Below are 18,939 nucleotides of genomic sequence, written 5' to 3'. Positions count from 1 at the left end.
CATTTAACATTCTGCCGAAAGCATCCTTGATTATAGCAACTCGAGGTTTAAATTTGTTCTTCAGTTCCTTGAGCTTAAGATATGCTGAGCGAGTCAAAGCAAAATTATATGTAATCTCCACTCTTAATTTTATAGCACTGTTGCTCAAAATATTTTGCACATTCCTTTATTTCAGTTCTCAATCACACTGATTGAAACTGTATTTTGACGAGGTGGGCCCTTGGGTGTCTCTGTGACTAGAGTGAACTTTCCGTAGGCACTGAACATAATTAGTTAGAATGCCTCTCGCTGGATTTACCACAGCAATATAACTTTGGTTGGTTTGTTATTTTGCTTACTTTCTCACAATATTTTTCTAGAAGTCAGTTTGGTTTTGTCAGTTTGTTTTTGTTTTGTTTGGAAATCCATGTCAGTTATATCAGACCTCGTTTATCATAATATGGGGGGAGCTCTGGTGGCGTGGTCCAGAGAGTGACACTGCTAATCCAAACACAGTGCCTGCCAGTGGTTCGAATCCACTCTCAGTGCTGCAAGGGAAGGATAAGCAATCTATCTCCAGCGCAATCTCCTGTCTCTCAAACGCACTAGAAGGTCAGCTAGTTTATGCCAACTGGACAGTAGTGAGTTTGCATCTTGAGTTTGTAATAAAACCCAGATTTTGCTTTGCCTCGCATGCTTTTCCTTATAAAGAAGACTCCCTGGAGGGTGAGATTATTGACATAATGATACCAGTAGTGAGAGATTGTCAGGATGGCAGAAAACTGGGCAAAGTTTCAATGTTTCAATCTATGATAGATATATACAGAGACAGAGAGAGAGAGAGAGAGATGGAGTTGATGCATAGGGTAACACTTTTAACCTATGCCTTTGTATGGAAAAGTTCTAAAACACCTAGAAATACATTAAAAGTAAATGCTAATAAAATTTACAACATAAAATGATGTTCATAATTGTGCATAATAAGAAAGGGAAATTACACAAATCAACATTAATATGCTATTGATGAAACAAAGTATAGTACATCTACATAGAGTCCTCTGAACTTTTAAATAATAATGTTATTATTGTTAGGTGCCATCGAGTCTATTCTGATTCACAGTAACTCTATATACAATGGAGTGAAATCCTACCCAGGTCTGCACCATTCTCAATCTCTGTAGTTAAACCCATGGTTGGGCCCACTGTGTCAATTAATCTCATAGAATTTTCCTTTTCTGCTGACCCACTACTTTTCTGATCATGATGTGAATTCCTCCAGGGATTCACACTTTCCTGATAACATGCCTAAGGTGTGTGAATACCTATAGGATGACTAAGTAGAGCCTAGAAATGCAATGCATTAAAGCTATATGGCAAAGTGTAATGTTTCATAAAATTGTGTGCATATAATGCATTTTGTTTTCCTTAAAAAGCAAAACTTGATAATCAATGAATGTAGCTAGAGTACCAAATTCAAGATAACTGCTCCCAGACATGGAGAGTACATGGAAATGTACAACAACAGTAGCTAAGCATCGAAATTCAATATAATTTCTAACAACAACAAAATAATACCAACTTCTTGTTTCTTTCAAGTGAAAGTCTTCCAGAAAGCTCACAGATGGTCCATACAAACGTTCAAGAATTCATTAAAAAATAAATATCTAATCTCTCCAGAGTACTGAGACTAAGGTGTGTAAGGATGTCAGTCTAGAGACTAAGGTGTGCCTGACCCAGGCCATGGTCTTCATAATTACCTGCTATGCATCAGAGAGCTGGACAATGACTAAAAATGATAGAAGAAGAATCAATGCTTTTGTAGTGGGTGCTGGAGAAGAATCTTGACCATACCACATATAGGCCTGTGTTGAAGAGAGGGTTTCTCCAAGATTCTCCTTGGAGGGGTAAGGATTTTGAAGGTTTGTCTCACATACTTTGGGCATATGGCCAGGAAGGACTGGCCCTTGGAGAAGGACATCATGCTTGGAAGGGTGGAGGGACATCATAGGAAAGGAAGACCCTGGATGAGACAGACTGACACAGTAACTATGGCAATGGGGGTAGATGTGTCGGAGTCAGTGAGACTGGCTCAGGACAGGGCAGACTTCAGAGATGCTGTAGCCTATGGTCACTATAACTCGACAGCACATAACAAACAACAACAAAACCTGTTGCACTCATGGTGCAACAGCAAAATTCATCACTGCTAACCTGACAAGGGAAATGCAGCAACTCAAACCCACCAGCTGCCCCTCAGAAGAACAACATGACATCTGCTTCCATAAAGGCTAGAGCCTTGGAAATCATGCAGAACACCTGCGTTCTGACCTATAGTATAGCTATAAATGGAAATCTACTTGATAGTGGGTTGGGGTTGTTTTTTTTTATGTTTAAAAAAAATGCACAAAACACCCTAACATCAATCATTTATAGGCCAATATGACTGCCAGTAATTATTCTTGAAAAGTAAAGCAACCATAATTTACCACATAATCTTGTTCCCTAGAGAACTGATGAATATTCAGATTAACACTTTGGATTGACAGAACTGCCAAAAATCCAAGAATCATCAAATTTCTATGAGAAAGGCTGAAAAATTAAAATTAAAATAAAAGGCTAGAAGACTTCAATTCACTGTGATTTAATTTAGTAAGTTAGCTGAGACTCAGAACAATGATATCATATATTCTGCATGAAGCAATTAATAACTTTTTTCCTAAGTTTTTAAAAAATGTTTTCATTCTTAAAAAAAAAAAACCCAAATTAAGTGGCTTATAACAATTATATTGAATGCATTAATTAGTTTTTTGTTGAATAGAGTAAAAGTTATGGAGGATGTTAGTTCCATGTTGTGTTTACCTTTAAGTACTTCCCATCAAGTCAGCATTAGATTTTATGCACAAAATATCTATGTAGCACTCTATTTCTTTATATATGCTTTCTAGGTATCATGTCTATCTATCTACGTAGATTTAACACAAAGCTAAAAGTTACTCTTCAGTATAACAACTACTAAGGTAAAAGCATTAGATTTCAGAAACATTTAAATACAAAGCACAAGAGAATGGAGTTAAAGGATTTATAAAGCACTGATGTTTTGTTCTGTCATTTGACAAACAACAAACACAATAACATTAACTTTAAGGGAACTCATGTATATTTTATATTTGATGATAAGTTTAAAAATATCTTGCCCAGTTCTCTTTGTAGTGTCTTACATTCAATCTACTAGACTTCACCTTAGTTAAATATTCTGTTGTGCAAGTATTTTTAACTGTTGTTAGAGATAAGAATCTTTATTTGTAATGGAATATAGCTGTTAAATTATTTAGTGAACTAATTCAAACTTCTACTTCTTGCAGACATTAACTCATAATGAGTTTGAATATACCTTACAATATGGTATAAAAGAATTTTACTATTTAGAAATCACTAATCCAAATTATTAAAAAATAAATGAAAATATTACCTCTGGGGGAAAATAATAAACCACCGTGCCACTTTCATTTGATTAAAGAAAGAACCAACAATATATGAAACCAGGAAGATTTATAACACAGGTCCAAATGCTGAAGTGGATAAATGAATCCATATAGCCAAGCTTTACCTAGATCACAATAAGGTTCAGGTTCATCAATAAAATTCAATATGTCTAAGATACAGCATGACCAGGGGAGATTCTTATACCATAAGCAGGACCTTAAGTGATGGCTTAAGCTGCCTAGGTGATGCTCTGAGAGTTGAACTAGAACATAAAGAAGCCCAAACACAGAAAGGATGGAGTAAGAGAGCTGAACGGAATATTTCAAAGAGCATCTCAAGAAGACAAGGCATATCTATATTTTTGAACTTACACATTAAATTTTTTCCTTGTGTTTAAAAAAGAAGACAAAGCGTTACAACAAAATATACAAAAGACTAGAAAGAGAAAACCAAAAGAGAAATTACCAAAAGGTAAATGCACTTGGTATTTCTCAAACTATAAGAACTGAAGAGCAAACCCAAGCCTTGAGTTGCAATACTGAAAGACTCTATGGGCAAAACCTCTAATGATTGACTCTGATCTATATCAGGCGGTTGTATCATCAAGAACCAACAGTAATGAAAGAAGAAATCCAATATGAGTAACTATCCTTGTTTCGGTTTGTTTTTTAGAGTTCCACAGTCACTTTATATACTTTAACATAGTCATACAACTTGCAAACACTGTGGATGTTAGGGAAGAGTAATATGTACAATGACAAATATTGAAAAGAGGTTACGTATTTGTGAAAAACAAAGGTTTACATTTTGATGGGTATGAATTTTAATAGCCGGCTCATACTAAAAAACTTTAATTTTTTTAAAAAACTTTGCTTTATATTGTATGCATACAAAATTTGTATACACTGTTTCACACATTCTTTCATTCACATCGTATTTTATATGATCATTACCATACATTGTCTAACAGTTCTTTTAAGCGATAGCTTTTATTGCAGCAGCCACTGTGTCAACCCACTGAGTCAAAGGTCTTCGTCTCCTTCACTGACCCTTCGACTCATCCCAGCATCATGTCCCTCTCCAATGAACAGCCCCTTCTGCCAACATGCTTCAAGTATGACAGGCAAAGCCTCATGATCTTTGCCTCCAAGGAGCACTCTGACTGCACCCTCTCCAAGACGTACTAACTGGAAGAAGAACCAGTATTCTCTATACTTGTAACAGATGAGAACGAAAACACCTCATACTAAAATCTTTGACTTAGGATGCTTAGAAGACAATTTGTACCAATAAATACACACATCAGAAAAGAAGAAACAACCAAAATTAATACCTTCATGCTGCATCTCAAAAAATGTGAAAAAGTTCAATAAGAAAAACCTAATGGTCTACAGAAGAAATAAGGTAATGATGTTTGAAGCAGAAATAACAGAATATAGAAAACAAATAAATAAAACTAGAAGTTGGTTCTTTGAAGGGATTAGTAAAACTGACAAGCCTCTAGTATAGAAAAATAAAGACAAGAAGAACATGCAAATAGCATGAAAGGGAGAGTAGATGGGTGACATTATAGCAGAATCATCTAAAATTTTAAAAGGATATTAACAGAATACTGAGAATATACCAACAAATTTGAAAACCTAGTCAAAATTGACAATTTAAGTTGAAGCATAGTATCTATCTAAACTAACATGGACTGAGATAGAGAATTTGAACATATCCATCACAAAGGAAGAAATGGAACCAGTCAAAAAACACTTTCAACAAAAATGTCCTGGCCCAGATGGCATCACTGGAAATGTTTTCCAAAATATTTAAAGAAGAGATGACATTAATACTATTAAAACTATTTTAAAATATTTTTAAAAAAATAGAACGTTCTCAAATTCATTCCATGAAGCAAACATAATTCTGATATCAAAGTTAGGAAGAGACACCACTATAAAGGAGAATAATAGCTCAATATCCTTGATGAATATTGGTGCAGAAATTCTCAACAACATCCCAGCCAATAGAATCCAATATCATATTAACCAAATTACATATCACGATCAAGTGGGAGTCATACAAGGTGTGTAAGGGTGATTTGACAATAAAGACAATACACACAACCAAATAACTAGAACAGAGGAAATGAACCACGTGACCATCTCAATGGATGCAGAAAGGTATTTGGCAAAATACATTTTATTGATAAAAGATACGCTACATAAGAATCGAAGGGAAATTCCTCAAAATACTTAGGTGCATATGTACAAAGCTAACGACCATTATTCTTCTCAATGTAGAAAAATTGAAAAAATTCTCCTTGTGAATGGGAACCATACAAGGATGCCCTTTATCATTATTCCTATTCAACATTCAGTAAGACAAGAAGAGGCAATAGAAGGCATCAAAACCAGCAAAGAGGAAGTAAAGCTATCTCTATCAATATATGATAGATGGCCTTATGTATTGAAAATCACAATGGATTTCTAATGTGTTAAAAAGTAAATATATTGCTTTGAAGGCAGATTTCATTGACCAAAGCCATTTTTTCAATCACTTCCTATGAATGTGAAATCTAGACAATAAGTCCAAATAATAGATGTCTTTTAATTATGGTGTCAGAAAAGAATATCGAATAAATCATATATTGTCAGAATAAATTGTTTTGGGAAAATTATAGCCAGAATTCTCCCAGAAGTGAAGAAGGCAAGACTAAATAGCTGTATGTTTAGTAAAGGACAAGGTCAGCTGCAAAGGCGACCCTCAAAAAGATGGATAGTTAATGTGAGCTTGAGTATAATACTGACTGGGAGGATGACGGAAGGCCACGCAGTGCTATGCCCTGTTGTATACAAGGTTATTACTGGTCAGAACCAACTTGATTTTACCAACCGCAACCTAACTAGAATGACTCCTCTAAAAATGTATGATATTGGAACAGAACAATGGAATAGGGCACACAGATGGTACTCAATAAATTCTTAAATATTACACTATTCTAAACGAGAGAGAGAGAGAGAGAGCGCACGCTTTTGACTTGTTCCTGGGTCTTAATGAAGACTACATAATTAAACATGGGTTACCAAATTACCATGCAAAAGGAACAGGCTCAATATCAACTGATGTTTGCTAATCTACAAAACTATCAAGTAGCTGGCAGACCACCATCATCAGATAGGGGTTGTTGTTGTCGTTGTTGTTATGTGCTGTTGCATTGTTTGCAACTCATAGTGACCCTGTGTACAAGAGCCCTAAACCCTGCTATATCCTGTGCCAACCTCATTGTCTTCGACACACCTACTCCCTCGCACCACCTCAGTCGCTGAATCAGTCCATCTCATCAAGAGTCTTCCTCTTCTGCACTGTTCCTCCACCCTCCCAAGCATAATGTCTTTCTCCAAGGACTAGTCTCTCCTTGAAACATGTCCAAAGTATGTCAGATGAAACTTCAGAATCCTTGCCTCCAAGAAGCAGCCTGGTTTCACCCTCTCCAGGTCAAACCTGTTTGTTCTTCTATCAGTCCATATTCAACACTCTTCTCCAGCACCACAGCTCAAAGGGATCAATTCTCACTCTAGCATCCCTAGTCACTATGCAGCTCTCCGACACAGCATGCAATCACAAAGACTATGGCCTGGATCAGGTGAACCTTAGTCTCTAGGCTGATGTCATTGCTCTTCAGTACTCTGAAGAGTAAGATGTTTAATACTTGGTGATAGCAAGCCCTGTAGGCCCTGGTGGGCTAAATACCCATAATCCATAAACCTGGTACATTAATCTTCTGACTCTTAAAAACTTCACTATTAACAGTTGCTTGAGGATTAAAAACAAACAAGAGTCAACCTGGTTTGGTACACAGATGAGTCTGTGTGACACAAAGCTCTGTGGTTTAGCAGAGAGGGATTGTGAAGCCAACCCAAAGGTGGGCTGTTTGAATCCACCACCTACTCGTTGGAAGATGGCCAGTTTCTTCCCATAGGATTTACAGCCTCAGAAAAACTGCTGGAATGTCAATATGTGTGAGTCTGTGTGACCTGCAATCACCACTTGAGTGAAAGTTCCAGAATGAATTACAGTCCCTTTTTTGGACTATGGTGAATGTATTTTAATTTTTCCATTTATTTATTCATAAGTAAGATCTTACTGACAAATAATCTAGCAAGTCTCCGTTATTCCACCCAAACTCCTCCTTAGCACCTCTGGATGTTAGCACTTCTATTTCCCCCTTGGTAATCAAGTCATCAGTGTTGCAGTTGAAACGGTGCATCTGCCGGTTATTTTGCTTGGAAGGAAACATGAGCAGATAGATGCTTGTGTACTCATTTATGGGGTGTGGTCAATGGCTTGGCTGAATGGTCAGACACTTGGAAAGAGTATTATTGGAAAACCAGGGACAAAGAGTGTTGAGGCAAAGATGTGGAAACAGGCCTCTCTGAATGGACAAAATGAAACACAATTTGTAAAGTGTAAGGATAATGGGTCTTATTGTTAGGCTCATTAAATGTTGACAGTAAGAGAATAGAAATTAAATAAATCCAGTGGCTAGAATGAGCCATTCAATGGCTGGCAGTCAGTCTCCTTCCAAAACCGTTCCTCACCCTGCTTGTAAACCATGAACTCATGGACAATGAGCTCATCACCAAAAGGTCATGTTAGCAGAGATGGAAGGTAAACATATGCTCTCCAGTATGGCCTTTCATTTACCGAGGACAGTTTGGCCTGTGGAGCCTGTTGTAGAATCTAGGACTGAATATGTCCCAAAACTTAATTCTTTTTAAAATATGCAAGTATAAGTGTGTTTCTGTATACATGGATGTCTAGGGAATATACTTTCATATATTTCTTATTATTTTACCATTTATTATAAGATATGAAGAAGCGTGAACATCATTCAAGGACTTTATATTGTTTTAGAAAAAGAGTATGGTACTTGTTGAATGCAGAAAATTTTTATCATGTAAAGGAATAAATATGACTTTGTTCTTGAATTTATTTCAATAATAAATATCGTTAGAGGGGATGTAAAGTTACACAGTTGTTAAGTGGTAGACAATAGTGCTTATTTTAATATGGTAACATGGCTAGACTGTAACTTCTAATTGCTTCATTAAACACTATTTTAGATGCTGCTATGATGTTATTTACATGTTGTTAACATTTAAACCAACTCTTTGTAATGTGGTGGGCTTTATCCAATTAGCCAGGGACTGTAAGAGCAAAACCTGAAAGTTTCCAAAAGAAACTGCCTACTTGAAGACTGTAATAGAATCCTTTTACAATAATTCCATTTTGTTGTCCGGCTTATGAATTCTGAACTTACCAAATCTAATAATCACATAAGAAAATGTCAAGAAATATTTAACTGTCTATACTATATTGATTTTGTATCTTTGGAGATATCTAAGGCAGTCCAAAATAGTCCAGTAACTTAAATAATGTTGTGATGGAGCTAAATCTATTTCAGCCAAGTCCTTCTGCAACTAGTTCCTCAATTACATATTTTAATGAGTGTCTACTACAAAAAATAGAATTCCAAAATCTCTGTAGATGTTCATTGAAATGAAAAATAAACAAACAAACAAACCAGGGGGGAAAAAGGAGCTCTGGTGACCTAGTGGCAAGAAGCTATGCTGTAATCCCGAAGGCAGGCAGTTTGCGGCCACCAGCAGCCCTTGGGGAGGGATGGACAATCTCTTCTAATGTGATTAACTGTCTCGAAAATGCTCTGGAAGATCAGCTATGGGTCCATTCTGACTCTGCGGTACACAACAATAATACAACAGCATCAACTACAAAATGTGACTTTCACCATCCTCAGAGTTAAGTATGCAGTAATTACGTAGACGAAGATGACTCTTACCTTTCAAAGGAAGACGAAGATGACTCTTATCTTTCAAAGGAAGTAAGTACTATTTTGGGGAGGCTGGGAGAGGGGACCTCTTGTAGCCTAGTGGATAAGAAGTTGTGCTGCTAACCCAAAAACAGATGTTTGAAGCCATTAGCTGCTCTGAAGAAAAAAAAAGATATGCAATCTCCCTCCCTATATACAAAGCTTCTGCAAACATCACTGGAGGGTCAGTTATGAGTCCTTTAAAATTTGATGGCAATTAAGTAGATAGGTAGTTGTTACATGCAATGGAGTCAGAGCCGACTCATAGCTGACCCTCTAGTGGCTTTTCAGAAATAGGAAATTTCCCAGGAGGAGAATGTCCATATTTCTTTCACGCAGGTGGAAGACTCGAACCACTTGTCTTTGGGTTGACAGCTCGAAGACAAATGATACTGACACCTACGAAAGCTATTAATCTCATTAAAGCTGGGGAATGGAAAAAGCCTTTCACTTAGTAGAAATATTGATGGAGGGCTCTCCAAATAAGTTTTTAAAAAGTGGAAACTAGAGAAAAAAAATAATCGTTTAATAGAGAAAAGTTAAGAGATCAGGTACAAAACATATGGACTCTCCTGAGTAGAAAAATGACTGGGGTATTTTTTAGAACCAAAGGATGAAATTCTGGACAGAAAATTAATAAGCAGGAGAATGACAGAAGATGAGAGGGTACAAGTAGTCAGAAATTAGTAAAGCAAGATAGTTTTAGACCTTATCTTGAATTTGATAGGAAACCATGAAAACTTACAATTTATATGTGTAGCAGATCATACTTGTACATAAAGTCAATTGGGAAAAGTGAAAGAGAAGGCAGGATATTTCAGTGAAGGTAAAAGCAGACGGGGCAGGAGAGGTTGGCATGTACTAGATGGAAATAAAGTTAGCAAGGTTTTAAAAGTAGAATCTAAGACTAATGACATACTGAATGTTGGTGACAATTCATGTGAAAATGGGACTCAGGTTTTGTCTTAGTAACAGTGACTGTGGTTGTTAAGCTTGAAGTTGAAGAAAGAATTGTCAAGGAAGGTTAAGCATTTAGATTAGGATGAGTTAAAGCTGAAAATTGTGTCAGACATCTGAGGGGAGTTGTTGCTGATTGCCTCGGAGTCGAGCACGACTCATAGCGACCGTATGAACAAAAGGCCTGAAGCCCCTTCTACAACTATCGACATTTAACAAAGTTCATGGAGTTTCCAGAGGCGACTCAACCAATAAAATTCTATGACAAGTTGGGAAGCAGGAATGTTATTAACTTTCTAAACAACTTGCCTCCAGAGGGGAGAGGGATGAAATGTATTGGTTATATAAGGCTTGATCTGTGAAAATATTTTAGCCTGAAAAGAGGAATTCTGAAAGTGTAAATGTAAAGATATAAAGAGATGGATGGATGCACAGATGCAGGGCGGGGGTGGGGGGGTGGGGAGAGATTGACTGACATAAAGATACTGACATATAGATATTGACATACAGATATAGACATATATGCCTTACATATCTACTTGTGCTCTGCATCGGAGAGTTGGACAGTGAATAGGAATGATAGAAAGATAATTGATGCCTTTGAGCTGTGGTGCTGGAGAAGAGTGTTGAAGATACCATGCACTGCTAGGAGAACAAACAGGTTTGTCCTAGAGAGGGTGAAGCCAGAATGCTCCTTGGAGTCAAGGATTCTGAAGCTTCGTCTGTCATACTTTGGGCATGTTGCAAGGAGGGACTGGTCCTTGGAGAAGGGACATCATGTTTGGGAGAGTGGAGGGGCGGCGCAGGAGAGGAAGACCCTCGATGAGATGGATCGATTCTGTGAGTGGAGTGGTGGGAATGAGTGTGTTTGAGATGGCGAGGTTGGCACAGGATAGAACGGCGTTTAGGGCTCTTGTACATAGGGTCGCTATGAGTCGCAAGTGACTCGATGTCACATAACAACAACAACATCTACTTTGTTAAACTTCCAAAGTTCAAGGTTGTTTTGATTTTAGAAAGAAAAAAATACTTATTTTATATTTTGTTTTTTACAAAGTTCATATACACTGTATTTCATACAATCATTCCTATCCATTATATTTTATCAAATTAATCACCATTGAATTAAGCCCACCATTGCCCTGTCTTTCCAGATCTCCAGTCGATCTTTCCCATTTCCTTTATAGGAATGAATGGGGAAAGCACCTACATTCACATTGAGAGTTAATTATACAACACTGATATTTATAATTGCACATTACAGGTTTCTTAGTTGCTTGTTAGGGTTGAAGTTAGTCTAAATAAGGAAATTATATGATTGTAACTGAGAAGCAAGCTCCAAAAACTCAGAGGCACAAATTCATTGTCATCAATCGGGAAACAACTCACAGAAAGACTAGGCAGTTCAGTGCTAGTATGAAGTTCAGTGTTACTCATGATTCTCTGGAATGTCACTAAAGGATACATCGTTTTAACATAGTTTATTTCAATTCAAGGTTATTGGATGGTTGTGAGATCCTGACTCTAAGTAATTACTCAGAAAGAACAGTGTCAGGAGGTCATCCCTATTTGCATGAGAATCTGGGACTCCAAGCATGTTTACCTCAAATAGGGACAAATCAGACTTTTATTCCTAAGGATAAAGCCAGGGACTTCTCCTGTATAAGCAGCAATCTCTAACTCTGATACAGTGGATGTGTAATATTCTTGAAATTTGAAGGATGACGTTATTCTGCATTCAGTTCTTTGAAAGGTCATTTACCACATTATTTTTTAATCTTTTGCATTATTATCATATTTTGTATTTTTCATTTGGTAATGAAAGGGAACATTCATTAAACTTAGTATCAGTGAATATGTTCTAGATTGTTACCGCTTCTATATAACATTCTAAGAGATAGGCCACACACTGGCATCTATTAATATGTTCTTGAAAATGTGATTTTTCAGCTGATAGCTCAAGAAGGATCTAAGGTTATTTTTTTTTTAAAAAAAACCAAACACCAAAGAATACAGATACAAATTTTCAAGACAGACAAAAAACAGTGTATTGAGTGTAATCCCTGAAATAATTTAACTAAATAGGAGACATCTATATATACTAATCTAGAATGATATCCACAGCATAGAATTAAGGGAACAATAACAGCATCAGATAACTATCAGAATTAGGAGGCTTTTTTTGCTGGGGAAAAATTCAGACAGGAGATAGTTCTGCTTTACAGTCTTCTGATAGTATCTGCTCTGTCATTTTATAACAAAATCAACCATACTTGATATATAATGAGCGTGACTGACCGTATTCAAATAAAGCTTTACTTCACAAATCTGGATTAAGTCTGCAAGCAATAATTGCTAAGCTTCAAAATGGAGCATATAAAATAAAGACAGTTTCACCAAAATGAAATATACTCAATAAATACAATCACTGATGAAAAATACATTCAAAGAGAGAAAGTATAAAATATAGAAGAAAGAGTGAAGGCAATCAGTTTTCCTTTGCAATTAACAATTAAAGGAAGAAGAACCAGAAGAGGTTTGGGAATCAGAAAATGTCCTTGTCTTTATAGAAAATTTAAATGAGTTGGTGTAAATTTAACTTGTGTATTTGTATACTACAGATACAAACTCTTTTTAAAAAGAGCATTTAAAAAAATATTCTTACATTTTTATTTGAAATTAAATAACAGAGTAAAATCAGCCATTACCAGATGCTATCATTTGAACTGTAAAATGAGATCTGTGAGATCCCAAGAACTGATAAATGGGAAAATAATTTTACGATATGCTACTTTAGTTTTCAACAGGTACTTACTTTGTGTAAGAATATATTACTCATGTTCTCAAGTGGCCATAGCTTTCAATTTAAATGCAGCTGAAGCACAGAGATAAAATTTATCACTAGATATTATGGGATTCTAAAAAAAATGAACTATGCATTTCTTCTTAATACTATCAGGGACATTCACCCATTATCAGCTTCATATATATTTTTTTGGTTGCCAATATCAAACATTTGGGTCCCCTGTGATTTTCTTACTTGGAGAAAAACTTCTGCCCCTCACTTGTCCCCAGTGTCGTACTTTTCTAACCCCAAAATGATTATTTAATATATTCTGGTAGTATTTAAATTTCTATTTGCATACATTCAAATGTTGTTGGGGCTACTGTAATGTGCTGGACTCATACTACACTACGTGCAATAACTCTGAACCCTGCCCTATCTTGAGCCAATCCCACTGTCTCTGACACCTAACCTTATTACCCTGGTCTTTGTGACAATTCATCTCCTTGAGGGTCTTCCTCTCCTAGTTGTCCTTCCAACCTTCCTAGAACGATGTTCTTCTCTAAGGACTGGTCTCTCCTGGCAACATACTCAAAGTACGTCAGATGGACATTAAAATCCTTGCCTCCAGCGAGCAACGTGGTTTCACACTCTCCAATCCAGACCTGGTTTTTCTCTTGGTGATCCACGGTATGTTCATGTATCTTCTCCAGCCCCATAACTCAAAGGCATTGATTCTTCTTCTGTCATCATTAGTCACTGTGAAGCTCTCTGAGGTGCAGCAAGTATTTGTAAAGAGCACGGCCTGGGTCAAGCACACTTTAGTCTCTAGATTGACTTCGTTGCTCTTCAGCACTCTGGTGAGGTCCCTGACAGCAGATTTTCCTAATGGTATTCGTCTTGTGATTTCCTGACTGCTTGTGCCAAAAGTGTTGTTTGTGAACCAAGCAACAGAAACACATTATGCAATAATATCCTTTTCTTGCTAAATATTTACTAGGGAGCTTAGCTAGCCTGGTGTGTAGGGAGCTATACTGAAAACCCAAAGGCGAAGCCTCTCTAGCTGTTTAATTCACCAGCAGCTCCATGCAATAAAGGTGGACAATCTCTTCTTGTGCAGTTTCCAGCTTCAGAAAACTAATGTAGGCTCAAATATGTATTAGTTCCAATTTGACGGCAATGAGTTAGCTTATTAAATTCTTCTTTTATCTTTCTCTGTTTGAGCCCCCAAATAACACTGTGCTGTAGACAGCCTTACTTCCCTTTTGCAGTTAAGGAAATTGCAGCTTAGAGATGTGAAGAACCTTGACCATGGTTTCATAGCTAGACGGTGAAGGGCAGAAATCTGCACTTGGAATATTGTGACCTATTCTCTCCTGTCATGTCCTGCCTCATATTTAATGCTTATCTGCGCTGCAACCAAATCCTCACTCAGTCTTCACACATAGTGAAAATCAGGTTCTTCACCTTAACTGGATCTTTAATGCCACCCAACAATCTTAGGAGAATCATTTCTCTCTCCCAGTTCTCACAATGACTGTTGCAAACAGGTCTTCCTGTACCTTTTCCCTTTCCTCTGCATTCACACCGAGCCAATCTCATCTTCTATTTCACAGAGAAAATAGGAACTGTCAGGGACGAATTGCTAAAACCTTCTTCTTGTCCCAGCTGAACATCTTGTTGGCATCAGAATCAATTCTCACTTCTTTTCATTTTGTCTCAATAGAAGAGGTGTCTCTTTTTTTTCCACCCTGAAGTTAATTCTTCCATCTCAACTCCAAACTTTCACCAATTTCAACTTCCAACGGAGTCTTTCTGCAGAATGGTTTTCTCTCTTTTTTTAACTGTGTACCACCACTCATGCTTGGGCTGAAAAGAATAGGACTGTGTTAAAGTGCCAAACTTCTCCAACTTATATGAAAAATGCGTGGACTAAACAGCAGGCTCCAATGGGAAAGTTATCATTCCCACTCAAAACCAAGTAGCAAAGTTAGATTATTAGGCTTAGGCCAATTGTAATTAATTCTATGTAATGCAATGTATATGAAAGAATGCATGAAAAAAAAAATGTAAATGGAAGATTGCAGAAAACACAATGTGCATGAATGAAACACAATATATATGAATTATTGTATAAAAACCAATTAAAAAGGAAGGGGGAAACCCTGGATTATAAGAGCATTTTTCACACATGATGATTTCCTGAAGAGAGTCTCTACAGGGAGACAGATTCAATATTTGTGGAAATTTCAGATTAAATATATGTTATCATCAATTTTTGATATTTTGTTTTCCTTCCTGTTTTGACTGGAGATTTATTTATGTATTAAGCAATTATGTTTTGTTTTTTAAAAAGGCTGTGTCCTGTCATATTAGGACCCCCTTTAACTCTCCTACATTTCACATGGCCACTGACATATGGCAACTTGAAAAACTTTCCTAGTTTTGAACGATAAATGAAATAAACTTACTAATGAGTAATAAGGAGAGACTAGATTATGAGAATTTATAAAAATAGTTTGGATTTCATTCCCTTTTTAAGTGCATGCTGGCTATATTTTTCTCTTAATAAAAGATCATTTTCAAATCATTATGTCAATAATTATGACACAAAATTATCCAAATAAGTTAGCCAATTCATGTTTGAGGGGGATTAAATTAATCTTTGTATGAATAACAAAAATCTTTATGAAAAATATTTCTAATGCCAAAGTAAAATTAAGAATTAAGAATATGATAAATGATGAATAGAAATACCTAGCTGATTTGTTTATTTTGTCCAGGGAGTGTCCACTTACTGAATTGCTGGAGAAAGGAAAAAAAAATTTATAAGACTGTTTTTTGGGGGTTTTTTAATAGGGTTTTCTTTTTCATCCTGAGCACTGGTGGATCATTATGGGATTTCTCAAATTCCAATTCCTCCATGACACCTTTGTAGATTCTCCAGTCAGAATTATTCTCTCTCTGCACCATCTTCTTTGCATCTAGTTGTAGTTTGGGGATTAAATTCTGGACAGTGAGACTGGAACAAAAACAGTGCGTTTAACTTTTAATACATATTCTCAAACTACACTCTGACTGCAGTCTGTAATAATGCAAAGAAGAGGAAGGGTCATTTAGATACAAACATGAAGCCAAGAGCTGAAGATAAGCGAACCTACATGCCAACTTGGAAGGCTACCTTTTAAAAATTACAGTAAATTAATACATATTTATAGTAATTATATACTTCAATCATAATAATAAACATATACCTCAAATGTACCATAATTATTCAATGGGAAGAGAAGATTTTATGTTACATCAAATTGAAAAATTATTATACAAAGGAAAATTTAAATGTTTATGCTATAATGAACCCCTTCACATTACCCCTCCAATATGTATTAAGAACTTAAATGTTGGGGTACAAGATTTAGTACACAAAAAATAAAGGACCTAGCTGAAGTTGATGACTTTGAAGTATGGTGCTGAAGAAGAGTACTGAATATCCCATGAATGGCCACAAGAAAGGACACGTCTTAGAAAAGATGAAGCCAGAGTATTCCATGGAGGCAAGAAGATAAAGCTTCATCTCACATACTTTGGGCAAGTTGTTAGGAGGAGTTATTCCTTACCAACAAGATATGCTGCCATGTACTTTAAAACGTTCTAAAATATTTTAAGAGGAAAACTGGCATGTTCATGTTTTCTTTTAAATGTCTGCACACTTATTTAATTTCTGTAATTGTTATGGTAGAAGTTTTTCTATAGACTGTGGACTGACAAAGAACACACAAAACTGTCTTGATGTGACTGCAATTAATGTGCTTCTTAGAGACAAGAATGGTGAAACTTCAACTCACGTTGTTGTTGCTATGTGACATCGAGTCACCTAAAACTCATAATGACCCTATCTATGTACAACAGCCCTAAACCCCTGCTCTATTCTGTGCCAATCTCACTGTCTCTGACACACCTAACCCCATTACCCCAGTGATAGAATCAATCCATTTCATCGAGATTCTTCCTCTCCTGCGCTGTCTCTCCACCCTCCCAAGCATGGCGTCCCTCTCCAAGGACTGGTCCCTCCTTGCAACATGTCCAAAGTATGTCAGATGAAGCTTCAGAATCCTTGCCTTCAAGGAGCAGCCTGGCTTAACCCTCTCTAGGACAACCTGTTCATTTTCTTAACAATCCATGGTATATTCAATGCTCATCTCCAACACTATAGCTCAAAAGCATCAATGCTCCTTCCATCATCTCTAGTCATTGTCCAGCTTTCTGATGCACAGCAAGTGATTGCAAAGACCATGGCCTGTATCAGGCACATGCTTTTGGCAAATTGTCAGGAGGGGCCAGGTCTTAGAAAACAGTATCATGATGGGAAAAGCGGAGGCTCAGAGAGAGGGAGGAAGACCGGCTCACATGGTGACTGTAACAGTGGGCTACATTACAGAAACTGTGAAGAAGATACATGACAGGGCGAGGTTCAGATCTGTTGTTCAAAAGGATGTGTTATGAGTCTTAGCTGTCACAATGGCACCTAATAACAACCAGCAGAATAACAATAAAAGATTTCAGGGAGCTCTGGTGGGGTTCTTCATGGGTCACACACTGTAATCGAAAGGAGGTGTTTCACTGTCCTTTCAAATCCACCAACTGCTCTGTGAGAGAAAGATGGGCAATTTCCTTCAGTGTGCTTTACAGACTCTAAAAATCCCAGAGGGTCAGTTATTAGTTGATTCCAAGTTGAAAGCATTCAACTTTGGAGGAAGAAATTAATTTTTTAGATATAAGTTTAGTGGATTATGACCTTGTCCTATTATATTTCCAGCTGGTCTTTGGACCTTTGTGATTCAATATTTTTGTGAATTGAAAATCCAATGTGTTGGCCTCTTTGCAGTGGCTGGCTGGCCTAGAGGGCTGCTAATTCTGACACTATCTTGAACAGGGGACGCCACTTTTGATTCCTGACCACCCCTCCAGCCCCTCTAGCCACACCTCCAGCCAGCAGAAGTGGTCGTTTTGGATCAAGGATGGCTTGTAACACCAACATTCTGGATCCAGCCAAGACATTACTTTTGCCTGGACATCATGTGCTGTGCCAGCCGTGCACTATAATTCAAAGCCTCCAGCAATCCGCAGCTGCAGGAATAGGGTCCTGAACCAGAAGGTCAGAGACAAAATCCTTCCTCCAGAACTGTCAGAGTGATGAAGAAAATCACAGAATTTGGCTGCACCATGCCATAGACCTAGGAGGACAACGGATGTCAGGAAAGAGGGCTACAAGAGAGATAAAAAAGCCATCCATCTCAGAGAACTTGGTTACGCTATCAGAGAAAAAGGAACAGAAACAGTTGGCCTTTCTAGTCCCAGATAATTCTGCCATAGGACCAGAGTGGAAGAATTAAAGGCAGAGTGAGTTGTCTTTCCCGTCTCTATTAGTGTACTGAGTTCCCCAACTGGATCAAGTCTTCCTTTGAGCCCAAGGATCAGAGAGAAATTCAGGCAAGCTGAGTTGCCCTTTCCTCCTCTGGAGCAGTGAGCTCTCCAGCCAAAATTATCAGGCCAATGACCTGCTAGGGCCCTAGGCAAGAAAAACTACCACAGCAATGACTTGGAAGAAGCAGATTACCTCACATCCTACACAAAACAAAAACAAGATGTCACCCCCCCAAAAAAATGATAAAACACAGAATCAATTGATTTCCTGAAGCCAGAAAGTCTGATGAAACTTTATGACACAGAATTTCAAAAGAACAATGAATATTTTCAATGTGTGGAAGACAATCTCTGAGGTACAGATTTCTACAAGCAAAAGCCAAGATGAACTTAAAAACGCAATTCAAACAAACAAGGCATTGCTGTTGTTGTT

Source organism: Elephantulus edwardii, unplaced genomic scaffold (assembly GCF_000299155.1).
Source record: "Elephantulus edwardii isolate Elephantulus edwardi_28Jun2011 unplaced genomic scaffold, EleEdw1.0 scaffold00011, whole genome shotgun sequence".
NCBI lineage: Eukaryota > Metazoa > Chordata > Mammalia > Macroscelidea > Macroscelididae > Elephantulus > Elephantulus edwardii.
Note: the sequence above shows the minus strand (reverse complement) of the source record.